This window comes from Epinephelus lanceolatus, chromosome 5, assembly GCF_041903045.1.
Source record: "Epinephelus lanceolatus isolate andai-2023 chromosome 5, ASM4190304v1, whole genome shotgun sequence".
NCBI classification, from domain to species: Eukaryota; Metazoa; Chordata; class Actinopteri; order Perciformes; family Serranidae; genus Epinephelus; species Epinephelus lanceolatus.
In genome coordinates, this window is record NC_135738.1 from 34,017,735 (window position 1) to 34,032,693 (window position 14,959).

At 40.1% G+C, this 14,959-nt stretch overlaps 1 protein-coding gene across 1 annotated transcript in view; it reads right to left on the reverse strand.

Moving 5' to 3' along the window:
* The window catches only part of cdh13 (cadherin 13, H-cadherin (heart)), a 476,360-nt gene that overhangs the window by 320,576 nt on the left and 140,825 nt on the right, over positions 1–14,959 (reverse strand). The gene's annotated exons all lie outside the window — the stretch shown is intronic.

The following is a 14,959-nucleotide window of genomic DNA, read 5'->3' on the forward strand; positions in this document are numbered from 1 at the left end:
AGAAAAGTACTATAAAAGTATCCCAAAATACTCTTATTGCAGCTTCTTACGCTCAAATATTGGCAGCTTTACACACTCTCCCATGACGGTGAACTAAAACCCTTTGGCGTGAGTATGAAACAAGACATTAGATGACATCATTTTGGGGTTTGGGAGAGACAGACCGACATTTTTCAACATTTTAACACATTTTTCGATAAAAAGATTAGTCTACTAATCGAAGAAATAATCGACACATTAGTCGACAATCAAAATAATCGTTAGTAGCAGCCCTAGTTACCAAAAAATCCACAGTACACTGCAGAGCACACTGAGCAGCAAAAAAGACTACTTTACCTGAAGCAATTTTAGTCAACTGAGGGGTCTTCAACCAATACTCCAATCTCCAACTTTCAAGGGGCAGCCCTGGCATTTACACACAAGGGGTTAACAAGACCCAAACATGTTAACCAGTGTTATTGCATTTAACTAGATTTCTTTGATACTAGTCTCACTGTAGTTTGCTCCCCTATCAGAGATGCATTAAGCTATTGCTAATGCAAACCATGCATTTCCTACCTGCTGCTTCACATTAAAAGCACTGAACTGGTATAACACCAGAAGGATTTTATTGTGAGTTGTGAATTTCTCATCAAAACATGCATCAACAAAACAAAACATGGTCATATTCTACATTTTGGGGGTAATGGAGCAGCCACAGTGGGCTGTTAGATTAAGAGTTGCACATGAAAGGCTGCATACCTCCAACTTTTTAGCAAGGTAATCAACTTTACTGTGCCCTGCTGTTGTGTGGAAAACTACTTTCCCAAAGTGCAGCATGAAACCAGATTGCATGGAGAAAAAAAACTACTGACGTTTTTTTGTTTGTTATCAAAACAGCATGAGTTTGTTTGGCTGTGCTGTACACGGATACAGTAGTTACTCTTTAGTTGTATTTCTGACAAAGTCGCTAAATATCTATTAAATATAGTGTGAGATTTTAGGAGAATCAATCAGCTTTCTGCTTCTTTTGCAAGTTTATTGCATGAACTGGTTTTGTGTGTTGTACATGTGTGCAGAATGTACTAAACATAGCCTATATGTGTATTTCTTAATGTGCAAACAAATTAATAATATAGAAATAATAAACCAAGGTTTCATGGCATTGCACCCATATGACAAACACTAACTGCACATGGGTACAGTTTGTTTGAAACAGTATCTCATCTCTTCATTTCAGGAATGATGTGTCGACTAAGGAGCACAACCATGACTTAATAATTAATAATTGGTGCATACAGATTAGCACACAGTAGGAGACAGGTAATGGCAAACCACTGCTGTAACTAACAACTGACAGTGCAGTGACTTATATTATTTGTGTTCAAGATGCACAAATAAACAACTTACTGTACAATTCTACAACCTACTTGTATTCATTCTTGTGTCGGCCTATGTTTCCTCCCTCCCCGCTGTTTTACCTTGTAAGCACTGGCTGTGTGTCCGACTTAGACTCATCAGTCTGTGCACATCAATCTTCCATCACGCCAGTGCCAAGTGAAATGAGTTAAGTCCATGGTTAGCACTGCCTGACTATAAAATCAATAGACTGAAGTCTGTCAAAGCACTCATTTAGTACACTTAACCTTTGTGACTGTTTAGTCGGGCTTCTTTTATCTCTCTCACTGCAGACATTTTAAAACCTTCCCTCTGGACAGAATCGTTTTCTGCCATCTGGATGACGGTAAGAGGAGAATACCAGCGTGAAGAATAGAGGAGGGGAGAAAAGAAGACGGGAAAGGGAAATGAAAAAGAGAAAATGACAGGAAAGGCAAGGGTACAATGGACACTGAGGGAGAGCTACAAAGTCAACAACCTACTCTCCAGGGAAACAAGGCTCCATCTCAATATTCAACTCTCACTTCTAAGCCAAAGCATGAAAGATGTGTTCATTTCCATTCCCATTACAAGCCTCAGATTTATTTCAATAACACGGGCGTGCTCTTTAGAGCCTGCAAATTGCAGCGCCAAACAGTGTCAGTGGCATTTCAAAGGCAGCCAGAGAGTGTTTGATGGTATTCTAATGTTGTCAGGTTTTGGGGGATTTCAGAGGAGAGCATGGTGAGCTGGCGGCTTTGAAGTCAGGCAACAATGACAGAACGCAACTTACCCCGCTCACCACCAGCACCACCGCGCACCCACTTTCTTTCTTCAGAGTGCTGGCTCAGGGTTGAAATAACTGCGCACAACATGGATTAGGGTCGCCAAAATCCCTCACTGATGACTCAAGAGGAGAGGGAGGGTGGGTATGTGGGGGGGGGGTTCAACTTTTTCCTCAAGTTTGACATTCAAGTTCCTTTCAGGCCAAAAACCTCCTGTGGAGCCTGTGAATGGCAAATGTTGCGGAAAGTCGGTTGCCAAGGGCCTTGGTTACTTTAGGCTTGATCATTCTATCAGCTTTCTTGGTACCAAAGACACCTCTTTAAAGTTCTCATTTAAGCTTGTAGCAAGAAATATACTTTATTTACCACATTTTGGAGGCAGTGTATAGCTGAGAACTCAGTTCAGATACCTGACTGAATAATTTACAGAATAATCCACACCCTGTTTAACACATTTTGTGGTTTACAATTACACACAACTGTCAACCAGTGATGTCTTAGAGAGAAATCTAACACCACAAAATCTCTTCATGAAGCTATACAATTGTCTCTGTACACTCAAAAAAGAATAAGCATGGGTATTCTCTGGGTAATCCGGCTTCCTCCCACAGTCCAAAGACATGCAGGTTAACTGGTGACTCTAAATTGTCCATAGGTGTGAATGTGAGTGTGAATGATTGTCTGTCTCTATGTGTCAGCCCTGCGATAGTCTGGCGACCTGGTGTACCCTGCCTTTCACCCAATGTCAGCTGGGATAGGCTCCAGCCCCCCCGCGACCCTCAAGAGGATAAGCAATTATGAAAATGGATGGATGGATGGATGTCAGATACTTTCTGAGATCAAACATGATACAATGTACCAGCAAGACCATTAAACAAAACATCTACACATAAAAAGTGCAATCTAGTTTTCGTCCGTCTCAATGATGAAGCAACATATTTTGACATCTAACAGTATCCATGCATATTTACATTGGCTCCACTCTCTTTGCCACATAAATTGGATTCCCCCCCCCCCCCCCCCCCCTGTCAGGCACTAAAGTTTTCCTTTGAGGTGTTTTGAAGACAATTTTCTGTCTTGTAACTAAATGTCAAGTCTCCATGATGGGAGAGATGGGAATCAGAGGAGTAATCTCAAAGGTGGCAGCGAGGGTGTGTTTGAGCTGATAGCTGCCGTGTCTAACCAGACAGAGTGTGCTCAGCCTCATAAAAAAGGCTCAGGAGAACACCGTTCTCAAATAATCACCTGGCATTAGAGAAGGAGCTGCCTTTGAAAATGTATTTACACCCTGAATTGCATTTTACCCCCGAGTTTCCTAACCCAGAGCATTGTGTAAGACCCATTATTGGGATTCAGTGGTAACAAGGCTCTGGCTTTTTAGCTGCAAAGATAACGGTTTTGAGGACTTTGCCACCTCAGTGGTCCTGACGGCTGAATCCTTTATCTTGGGTTTAACGGATGATTAAGACCACCCACCTCCACCTTTACTTCCACTCCAACCAATCCCATGTGTGTGTTATTGTGTGTGTTTTAGGGCTCTTGATCATGCTTTGATGTATGGCACTGTCCACTGCACTTGTGAGGTAAGCCAATTAAAGCACAGCTACTTTCTGATCTGAGGCAGCATCACAGAGTGCTCACATGCTCTGTTAAAGGTCAGCCCAGTATGCTCGCTACCTGGATAAATATATCCATCCTCCAAACGCATCTAATACTCTCTCCTTCCACAACACCATGCCGCCTGAGTAACATACATGTTTCCAGTTATGTGCTGTTTCAGTTTCGTGCAGAATATGTGGGTGTTTCCACATATGTTTTGACAAAGTGCCTTTAAAGCTTTCTCTGTGATCCAACTGTAAACAAAAGAAACTCAACCACTGTAATTCAGAACACGACTGGAACATGCAATCTCTCCTCAAGTGTTTCAATTCTTGCCACATTTTAATGTATTGTTTTCTGTTTGTATTGATTCTCTGTATCTATTTATCTGTTAATACCATGAGGACTAACATGGACCAAAACCAAATCTAAATTAACCATTTTAAAAGCTGTAAACACAGCACGTACACAAGCCAATATTTTCAATTATGGTCAGCTGAGAATTAAAATCCAAAGGTATTGGTGTCCCCAGTGTTACCCTCTGGTAAATATGTAAATAACTGCTCTTTGCCTCCACTCTGCTCTTTGCCTCCACTCTGTCTACCACCAAAGCTGGAAGTATGCTGCACAAATGCACATGGGAATTAAATGGACATGTTGTGTAACTGTGCAGATTGACATTTGTGTCCACTAGCAATCAGTGTCACATCCATCAAACCACACTGTTGAGAAAACATGGAAGAAATCAGGGACACGGAAATCAATGTCACTCTGATGACAGTGTAAACAATTCACAATATCCGTGAAACAATTTGGATTCATCAAAGCGAAGCGACGCGACGATAACAACATCAACTTACTTGACAGACAGGTCCTGTCTAAACGTTGTTAAGATGTGGGCGGGTACACGTCAGTTCCATTGCGAGCCACTGCAACCTGTAGTTCCTTATAGGTTTGCAAATGGGAAATAAGCTTTGTTTGAAACGTAATGCCAGCTGGATTCTGTTTTTTAATTTCTTTTTTAATTAATAAAAAAAATTCTAAATTAACTCAAATGCAACGTTGCAAAATGCAGACTCTGAATGCAGCTGCTAAATGTTTACTGACAATATATTTTACACTTGCAGTACAAGCTGTATCTCCGTCAGAAACCAGATGGACACTTGTATTATTCTTACCCATATAACCATCTGTTAGACAATGGCTTAATTACTGTGTCACACAAAAATAGCTGTGAAAAAAATAACAGCTTTTTTTTAATGGTACTGTCGTTTCAAAACTAACTCAATATTTCAAATTCTTAAAAGAAAAGTATTTAAGTATAATGTGCATATTTAACTTCTGATGAGAGCAGAAAAAGTTGTTTATCTACTCATTTTTGTGACACAGTCTCTCATTATTATTTGACATTCATTGTTTTGTTTTGTTTTTTCTTGTTTTCCTCTGTCACAGTGTACAACTTATTTCAGCTAACAGCAAACAGCTAGCTAATTATAACACATTATGTGCCCCTTGAGTGTTCTTACAAATAACAGGGCTATAAAATGTCACTGTCAACTTTTGCCCTCGGAAAAAGATTTTTATTGTTAGGGTTTTATTTTTTATTTTAAGCTACAATAAAAACTGTCAAAACAGTGGAGAAGTTACACTGTGCAGCACTGACATTCTTGAAATTATTTACTTGAGGTTCAGAGATTGTGTTGAATCACCGGCTTAGAAATGTGCAAAAGCTGATTATGATAAGCTGGCACTTACAAAATAGATCAGTCACTAACAGCTTAGCAGCTGAGTTGAAGTCAGTCTACAAACTGTGCACAGTTGAAGCTATCTGGTACCACAGCAGTCTCATTTGAATGAAAATCACCATATTTTACCATGTACATGAAAAGGGTTTGTTTGCTGTCATGCTAAATACAGCGGCTGGTTCGGTCGCGATCTGATGGTTTGGTTTGTTACACTGATCTGTGATGTTTCTTGCTGTCACAGTCAACAACCAGAGATGGTTCATTCTGTACTGTTTCTGTCTGCTGTCTGTCTCTCTCTGGGTAAACTGAGCTTCCTGTTTGTCTCTCTCTGCTACTGTAAATCATAAAAAGGAGACAGAACAAAAAGGAGAGAGTGAGCGAGAGGAAGGGAGAGTAATAATGGTGAAATAATAGGGGCCAGCTCACTGCTCTCTCACTCCAGGCTCAGGATGATCCTCTCCTTGTTATCTCCCTGAGTTACAGCACGTCCACCTACCAAGCCAGGAATGCCAGGACACTGCTGCCAGGCCACACACACACACACACACACACACACACACACACACAATTTCCACAAAATAATGAACCCAATACTGGTGTCATACCGTTTTATCGTAGTGTCATTTAAACCTGACACCAGAGGTCTTATCGGGTATAATTGATGCTAAATCAGCACCACATAAACTGACTAATGGTTACATACAGTCCAACAGTTAGTGTAGTCCCAGGTGTTAGACTTACTTGACTTCAAATCTGATCCTAGCCGCGGCCGCTACACATCCTTATTTTCTCATCATTACTCAAGTGTCTGCAGCCATGCAAGCAGCTCCATGAGGCTACCTACAGGTGCAGAAGTGTTTAGGGTTAAATGATCAGCATGCAAACATGCTCACTGTCACAATGCTAACATGCTGATTTAGCAGGTATTACGTTTACCATGCTAACCATCTTAGCGTTAGCATGACAACATTTGCTAATTAGAATAAAAGGAAAACCTCACCACCAAAATTACCTTTTGTAAATCAGTTAGTCTGGCCGTGTGACTTTGAATTCATGAAGAAACTTTGTTCTTTTCATGTCTCCATGGACAAGGGCAAACATATTGATTAATTAATTCAGGACCACGTTTTACAACAGCAAAACGATGGGTGCATTGTGAATAGGGTTGGGATCCGGATCCGGTTCTTTTTTCGAACTGGGTCCAACGTTCCGGTACCGGTTCGATCACATTTGGAGTAACGGTTCCTGCAAACGGTTCCTAGATTGTAAAAAAAAAAACGTCACGTTTCCATTAGAGTGCAGCACGGGCCGCATATTTCTGTCCGAACCCGACCGAGCCCGACATTATCTAATTACTAAAGCACTGAATTTGTGTCACACAGTTGTTATGGTTACAGGCTATTTAACAGGCCGGGCGTGCGCTGTGGGTGCTCCGCGGAGAGGGAGACCTCCGTGTTTGAGACGGGAGCAGGCGGTGGGAAGTCCGAGGCTTCCAGCGAGGGGAGAAGGAGAAATATAACAAAATAAGATAAAATAGGAAAAACCTGTCTCCCTCTTTTATTTTATTTTCAGCGTTTAATCAAGGCGGAGGCGGGCGGCTGGAGGTCCAAGACTTCCAGAGAGGGGAGAGGTAGAAACAATGTGTGTGTGTGTGTGTGTTCTGTTCAGGTGTTGTCACGTAAATAACAGTGCCCAAGCATGAATGCATATAAGTATTTTTTATTACATTGCTGTGGTTAATTTGAGGTAACAGTGTTACTGTAGAAATCAGAAAATCACTTTTTGTTGTTATATATTCTCAGGGAGATGATACAAGCTCTAAATCTGAAATACACACCACACACAAATGTGTATTTTCTACTAATTGTACTGTGCAACAGTTAAGGTGTGTTCACACCGGACCTGTTTTTTTTTCGCTAGAGACGAGTTTACATACAAGTCAATGCAAACGGGCGATTGAGTGTATATTCGCCCGGGAGAAAAGTCGCTCGGGCTCCGAGCGACAGCGACAGAGCGATTTTTCGCTCATTGCTTGAGATGAGAAATCTCATCTGGAGCAGTATTTCGCTGGGTGCTGTCGCTTGCAGCTCAACACTGATTGGCTGCTGTAATCCCGGAATCCCAGGGGTTGGAAGGGGTTGTGCTTGACTGTCCTGACATGTCAACTTCATTAAAAGTATAACTGCAAATTAAAAGCTAGACCTAATAGATGTAAGAACACACAGACACAATGCATCTGTGATCAGTTCCCTAATTTCATTTTAACATTTTTTTCAATCTTCTCCAATTTCTCGTTTTATTTTATGGAAGTGATCAATGTAAGTGCGCTTGTCCTAGAGCCGCCACGACGGTTTTTATAATGCAAATAACTCTGTTTAGATAAAACCTACAAGCTTCTCTTCCTATGACTTTTACTAAAAATGTGTCTATGTTTTCTGAAGCCTATAAGTTACAAAAATTAAACACACTAGCCCTCTGAGCATTTATACCTTCGACTGCTGCTGAAAATTATACATTTTGATACATACAGGTAGGCTATATACATATTGCAAAACTCTGTAAAAGTACACCAAAGAATACATTTTCGTTTCCAAATATTTATTTGAAAACGAAACCATTCATACTGTCAATAAAAAAACGAATGTAATCTCAACAGTGACCGCGCCAGCCAGTGGGACTGCGGCGCTTGGAGGGGCGCTGTAATCCTGGCAGTCCTAGTGTAAAACACCACAGACAGCGCCAATGCATCTATCGCTGTAGCTCAGAGGCTCTGATGCCTGAGTCAGAGCATGTGAGCGGGGTTGGAGCTGGAGCTGCCTCAACCATAGGTTATTGGTAGAAAGAAAAATGGCTGCTGACAAAACTGTCACTGTCAATTGCCTCAAAGCGCCGCAACGATCTGCCAGACCATCATATGTAACTTCATTGTTTATGCTGCCCGTGTGCTCAGAACCACACAATGAATGCATTTTTGAGTAATTTCCGAGAAGTTATGATAAAATAAAAAAAATATTATAGACTATAGAACAGGACTGACAACCTCTCCAATGTCTCATGTCAATTAATTAACACTATTTGTCGACTTTTTATAATGCCTTTTTTGCTGCTGCTGCTGCGCTGCCGCTGCATTGTGTCTCCAGTTGAAAGTGGTGATTTGCTAAATACATTCTACAATAATAAATTAGATTAACTTTTGGTCTATAATATTGTTGACTATATTACGCATTTTAATGAAAAAACCCTTAAGAATAAAAGAAATAAACACCGAAATAATTAGTGGAAACTTTTTTTTTTATTGATACTTCACCTCTCTGATATACTAACACACACACACACACACACACACACACACACACACACACGGCTGGCGCGGTTACTGTTGAGATTACATTCGTTTTTTTATTATTAACAAAATGTTTTTTATTGACGTATGAATGGTTTCGTTTTCAAATAAATAGTTGGAAACGAAAATGTATGCTTTGGTGTACTTTTACAGAGTTTTGCAATATGTATACCTGTATGTATCAAAAAATTTTCAGCCGCTGCCTATGAGTTATTTTTAGAAGGAATATTCAAACGTCATTTTTGAGCAAATTTGTCTTGACCAAATCACAGCCGTGACGATATACGAGTATAACATCACTCCCTCTCGTGTGATATTGCTTAAATAACCATCAATTTTCTCACTCAGTTAACACATAACACCGGTCAGAATCAATAATAGTTCACACAAAAAAAACAACAACAGCAAAATTCACTCACCAGAAGTTCAATGTGTTTCCAAGCGGGTGAAACTCCACGGCTCACATCCAATGCAGCTACCAATCCGCTTTAGCAGAGCCAGGTGACATGAGGAAAAATAAGCATGAATTTAGCATCTAGCTTCTCTCAACTCCCGTAATTTTAAGCGTAATTGTGCAGCTAATTAGCTGTTGCTAGCATCGCAGCAGCTAAAGGAAACAACAGAGGCAACCTATGTAACTTACGTCTTCACCGAAGTAACACGACCTACAATAGCTTATCCTCGTCGGTTCTTCGTCTGTTAACATCCAGGAATAGTGCACGACCAAAACTGATATCTTGCCATTGAGAAAAAAATGAAAACTTAAAGTTCCTCCAGAAAATCCACTGCAAGGTTTGAGACATAATCCCTACACTCTTCGCGTGTCGTCTGCACTTCGCAAACTCAAGTGTTCAGAGGGGAAAAGAAAGAAAACAGGAGGTAAGTTCCCCATGGTCTAGCTCGTTAACTACGCACTAACGCAGGTTCCTGATTGGCTAGCTGCATCTACTCCCCTGTTGTCATGCGGAAGTCGCACGAGCCACTAGATAAAGGAAAATTTCACTAAAAAATGTCACCCAGCATCTGCAGAAGGCCGGAAATAACCGCATCTCACATCAATTTACAAAATAATATCCTTGTTATAAAGATTTTAAATCTTTTATTCTGTAATTTATTGAACCACAGTTTACTATTTTATATATATATATAATTTTTACCTCCTATTTATTCTCTTTTAAAGAAAATTAAATATGAACTGAACTGCTGTTTTATGTCGTCTATTTATTACAGCTGTTAACTGCTGTTGCACAGTTGTTTATTTTTGTTAAAAATAAATAGTTCATCTTGTTTCATTTTATCTAAGGAAAGAACTGTGAAGTCATCAATGCCTGATGCCTCTAGTCTTTTCTGTTATACATGTAAAGGTATATAGCTTTTTAGGTCAACCACGGTATCGGATCGGTATCAGCTATCGGCTGATACTCAAAGCCACAACATCGGGATCAGTATCGAAATTGAAGAAGCTGGATTGGTGCGTCTCTAATTGGGACATACTAAATATTATTCTGGCATTACATATATTATGGTAGTATGGGTATTGGAAGGCATGGTGTATCAAAACATCCGTTAACAAACTCTTACGTATCTCCCGCAGTATAATCAAAGTCTTGTTTATGTAGTCAGTACTTCCCAAACACATGCATCTTCATTAAAAAAAGAAACTTATAGTTTAGTAGAGTTAGATTTTAGTAAGATTTTAGTAAGATTTTAGCGAAAATGCATGTTTGGCAAGATAAAAGAGACTTGGATTATACTGCATGGGATTTGTGAGTTTGTAAATGAATGTTTTGTATAGCTTTGCTGTTGTTAAATGTGGTCCCCAACTAATCAAAAAATCAATATTTCAGAGGACTTGCAAAAAAACCTGTATGTTCTTCACAAATTCAAGGTAACACGACATGACTAACTGATATACACTTGGTCATTTTGTGGGTGGAGTTTTCCTTTAAACGCAAAGCACAGCTGAGGATAATTCAAATATCATCAGTTCTGCAGGTATTTGGTCATAACTAGACAACCTTTACCTTTACTAGACAAATTCAATGACTGACCTGATGGTGGCACTAGATGAAAAGTCAGTGGATCACTAAAATCATTACAATTCAACTTGAGTGTCTGTACAAAACTGCATGGCGATCCAATCAATAGCTGTTGAGATTTTTCACTCAAGCATACATGCCAACCTCGGGGGATCACCAAAGACATTAGGATTCATCCTCTGTAGGCATGAATGTCTGTGCAAATATTTGTATCAATCCATCTACTCTAGTAGATACTGATTTAATTTATAGATTAAATTAAAACTTTAAATTGCTGGTGGTGCAACAGAAAAAGTCAGAGGATCACCAGGTCTTAAGAATCCAATCCCCTGGAGGCCATGTCTGTACAAAATGTCATGGTAATTTTATCCGATAGCTGGTGAGATATTTCAGTCTGGACCAAAATTGCGGTCCGACAGACCTGCAGTGACATCCTCCACACTAAGGGAACATAAAGCAGGCTGTTAAAATAGTCCCCTCAGTGGGCAGCAGCCACTAGTGCTTGCAACACTCTTGCTTGCCCCGCTTCTTGGTGTTGGCCAGATGTTATAATGCGCACAGGTGGATTTGCAGCTGCATCACAATAGCAGGGCTGCAGAAATCAGCATTGCTCCAGATGCTGTGGCTTCACTGCCAGAGCCAGGCCATGTTAAATTGCTGAGGGTAATTTCTAAACAGTGTATACTGGCAATAGCAGGAGCTGGTGCTCTTCAACTGCATGCAGCATTAAATTACTGCAGTGTGATTCATCCACCTGATAAAGAGAGGACAATAGAAAATTAACTATAGATAGATTAACTATCTATCCATTCGTATATCTGTATTTGGTTTTCTCCCACTTTTATTAAATTTGGATATTTGTGATCGTAATATTCAGCCTTGACAAAACAAGCCAAACAAGAAAGAACCTTGGGCTTAGTAGATTTTAACAAGGTTTTCTGAGCATCTTTTCTCTGCCATAATTACGATGTGGATTTCCCCCGATGGGCTGCAGCACTTTTGTTTATAATCACTTGCCTTCATCAGGATGCAAACTAAGTCACAGACAGACTCCTCTCCTCTCCGTCGCTCGCTCACAGTTACAAACTCAAACAGCAGACGAAACACAAAAAATCAGACCCTCGTTATTACCAGCAGCACCTCATAAAAAGGTCTGAGGCAGATAATGACAGGAAATTGCACTTTTCACATTGCTGACAGGGAGAGCATGTATCTTACATATGCCTTGATCTAAGTGTCTGTTCTGGTGCATGATTTAAGTGAGTGAGCCTGCTAGCCCATCTCAGTGATTTGTGTAATGCAAGCAGAAAGGCAAACATAAGCAAACAATATTCACTTACATCTAATGAATTAATTAAGTATTCATGTATCAGTGAGCTAGTCAGCCCATCAGCGAAAAAGATATACTGTTCAAGGTTTTTCACAGTAAATAACATGCATACATAACACACTGACAGCAACAGTAAACATCCTGCTGTCTCCACGCTAGCTGGAAATGTTTAGACCCACAGGCTCAGTCTTTGAAGTTGCCTCTTTCAAGGTTACACCTGCTTAAATATGAATTCATTTAAATTCCTATTTCAAAACCCATCATAGCTCTCCTCACCCGGTTTTTATGTGAAAATATAAATGAAAATGTATCAGCGTATCTATGCAATTGAGATCCCCCGAAGCCTTGCTTGACAAGGTTAACCACAGTAACAGATCTGAAGGGAGTGAGTGAGGTTTACTCAAGCACAGAAACAAACTTCATTCAGCTTGTGTTTGTTTGTCAGTTGCAGGGCAAAGCGTTCCATCATAGAGGGCCGGGGCAGGGATGGATGCCCAGCCGCAGATGACAGTGAGATAGAAAGGCAGAAGAGAGACACACAGGATCATTGCTATAGTCATACACATCAAATGCTCAGTCAGTTGCAGGGCTATGTAGTAACTGTACGCCCCTGCATCTTTAGTAAAACAGATAATATTCAGTGCAACAAACCAGCAAATAAGACAATTTACGATTTGCCTTCATTTATTTATTTGATAATTTTCATTTAACCTTTATTTAACCAGTAGTATAAGACTCATTTGGCCTCATTCACCAATATCTTCCTCGGTTTTTTTCTCCAAAGCTTCTAGTAGACCAGCGGCAAGTAATATTTTAGCGGATCAGCTGATACCACAAAGCCAAGAGTGCTGGAGACAATCACCTTGTGGCACCGTTTAGATGCACATAAAAACACAACTGAGGAGTAGCAGAGCAGCACGCATCTAAATAACACCAAAACGCGGTAAAGACTCTCAGCATAGTTTTTTATTACAGTACTATTTTGGTGTAAATATTCAACTGCCAGTATGGTGGGTAGCCCTCAGATATCTACTCGCCAAACTGAAAATCTACCTGCATTTGGCGCTTGGAAAGTGTTAATTTCAGACACTGCATCAGTTGTCATCACACAACAACTGACCAGGAAGAAAAAAAGCATGAGGAAGAAGAAAACCCAGCTCACTGATTGGACAGGACCGAAAATAGAAATCCATCCCCTTCAGCTGGCTTGGTCACTACAAAAACACTAGAGCAACACCACATTTATGCAGTCTTGGGGTTTCTGTTTTTACTTTGGTGTTCAAACCTAATTGTTTTTTTCACAAGAAGCTGCCCAGTAGGAGCAACAGGCAAGTCAGTGAGCTTCTTTATGACCTCTGCTTCTCCCGGTTCGCATTGTTGGCTTTGTTTTTTTTTTCTACCCAAAATGCACTGTGCTCCACGTCACTTCCTCTCTTTGGTTCACTGGATAGTCCGTTTGCATTTCCCACTGTAAGCTAACTGCACCAGGGTTCACTTGCAAGTGAACCGAGACCCCCAGTTTTCAAGTGGACCAGGGTTTGCTCGTTTGGTCCGCACCAGAGTTAAAATGAACGTTCACAGCACTCGAAATTAACCAAACTATCTGTGGAAGTGGACCAGGGTTCGTTTAAAGCGGACCGAATAGCACCAGTGTGAATGCGTCCTTAGATAATTTTGCAACGGATTCCATGCCAAAGGAATAGCATACTTAAACATCCTTTTACCCAGTCCAGTACCAACTTAGGGACAGTTAGTAGAAAACAGTTCTGATAAGTTCTTAAGATAATAACTTTCCACACAATTGTGTTGGATGTAGATCGGTAAGTAAGACGGAATCAGTCCAAGAACATCCATAAAAATAAGAATGTGCCATTAGTACCAGTGGACAAGGCAGATCATCCAACCCAAGCGGAGAGCAACAGTGAATAAGAGCTTCAAGACTTTTAAAAAATCTCAGTGCATTGTGAAAATGAATGACTATAATACAGCCTTAACTTAGCACAGACATAAAGGTGACAGCAACAAGTCTCCTTTTGGCCTTTGATAAAAATTAAGACTTGATTCTGAAATAAAAATCCAATATTGACTTTTTTTTTAATCATCACTTGCTGAATATGAGGTTTAAATAAGAGAGTCATCAATTATAATTCAACGATACTTGTGATGAGATACAGACTCAATTTCAGAGCCCTGAAAAATGATAAAAGATTGAAGGTTCAGTAATTTTTATATTTTACATTCAAAAAGATCAAGTTTTGTTTTGCAAAATGTAATTTCTCCTCTCTTCATAGCCATTGTTAATTGGTCATTAATCTGCACCACCTGACACCCAGTATAATATAAATATATTTACATATCCTTTAGACAACCAGGTAAAAGACTCACTGAGATTTACAATCTCTTTTTCAAGAGCGCCCTGGTCTGTTGTGATTCAGTCACTGAAGCACATGACATGGTGATGGATACCCGAAACATGTCATCGGATCAATAAACCGCAGATACCCATCAGTGGCTATGAAGAGATGACAAATGTCCCCAAGGGAACCCAGGATAACTTGTGAAAATGGTCTGTTATGTGTCACACTGTTTGAAAATTAGCCCCTAAGCAATAATTGTGAACTCAGTGCCAAAATAAATTCTAGAGGTCAAGAGTCATTTTATATCCTTTGAAACATACGATTGCAATTGACTGACCATCTGGCGCTGCAGGAGCAACAGAGGAGGCTCTGAGTCATAGACAGAGTGTCAGTGACCACTCACTG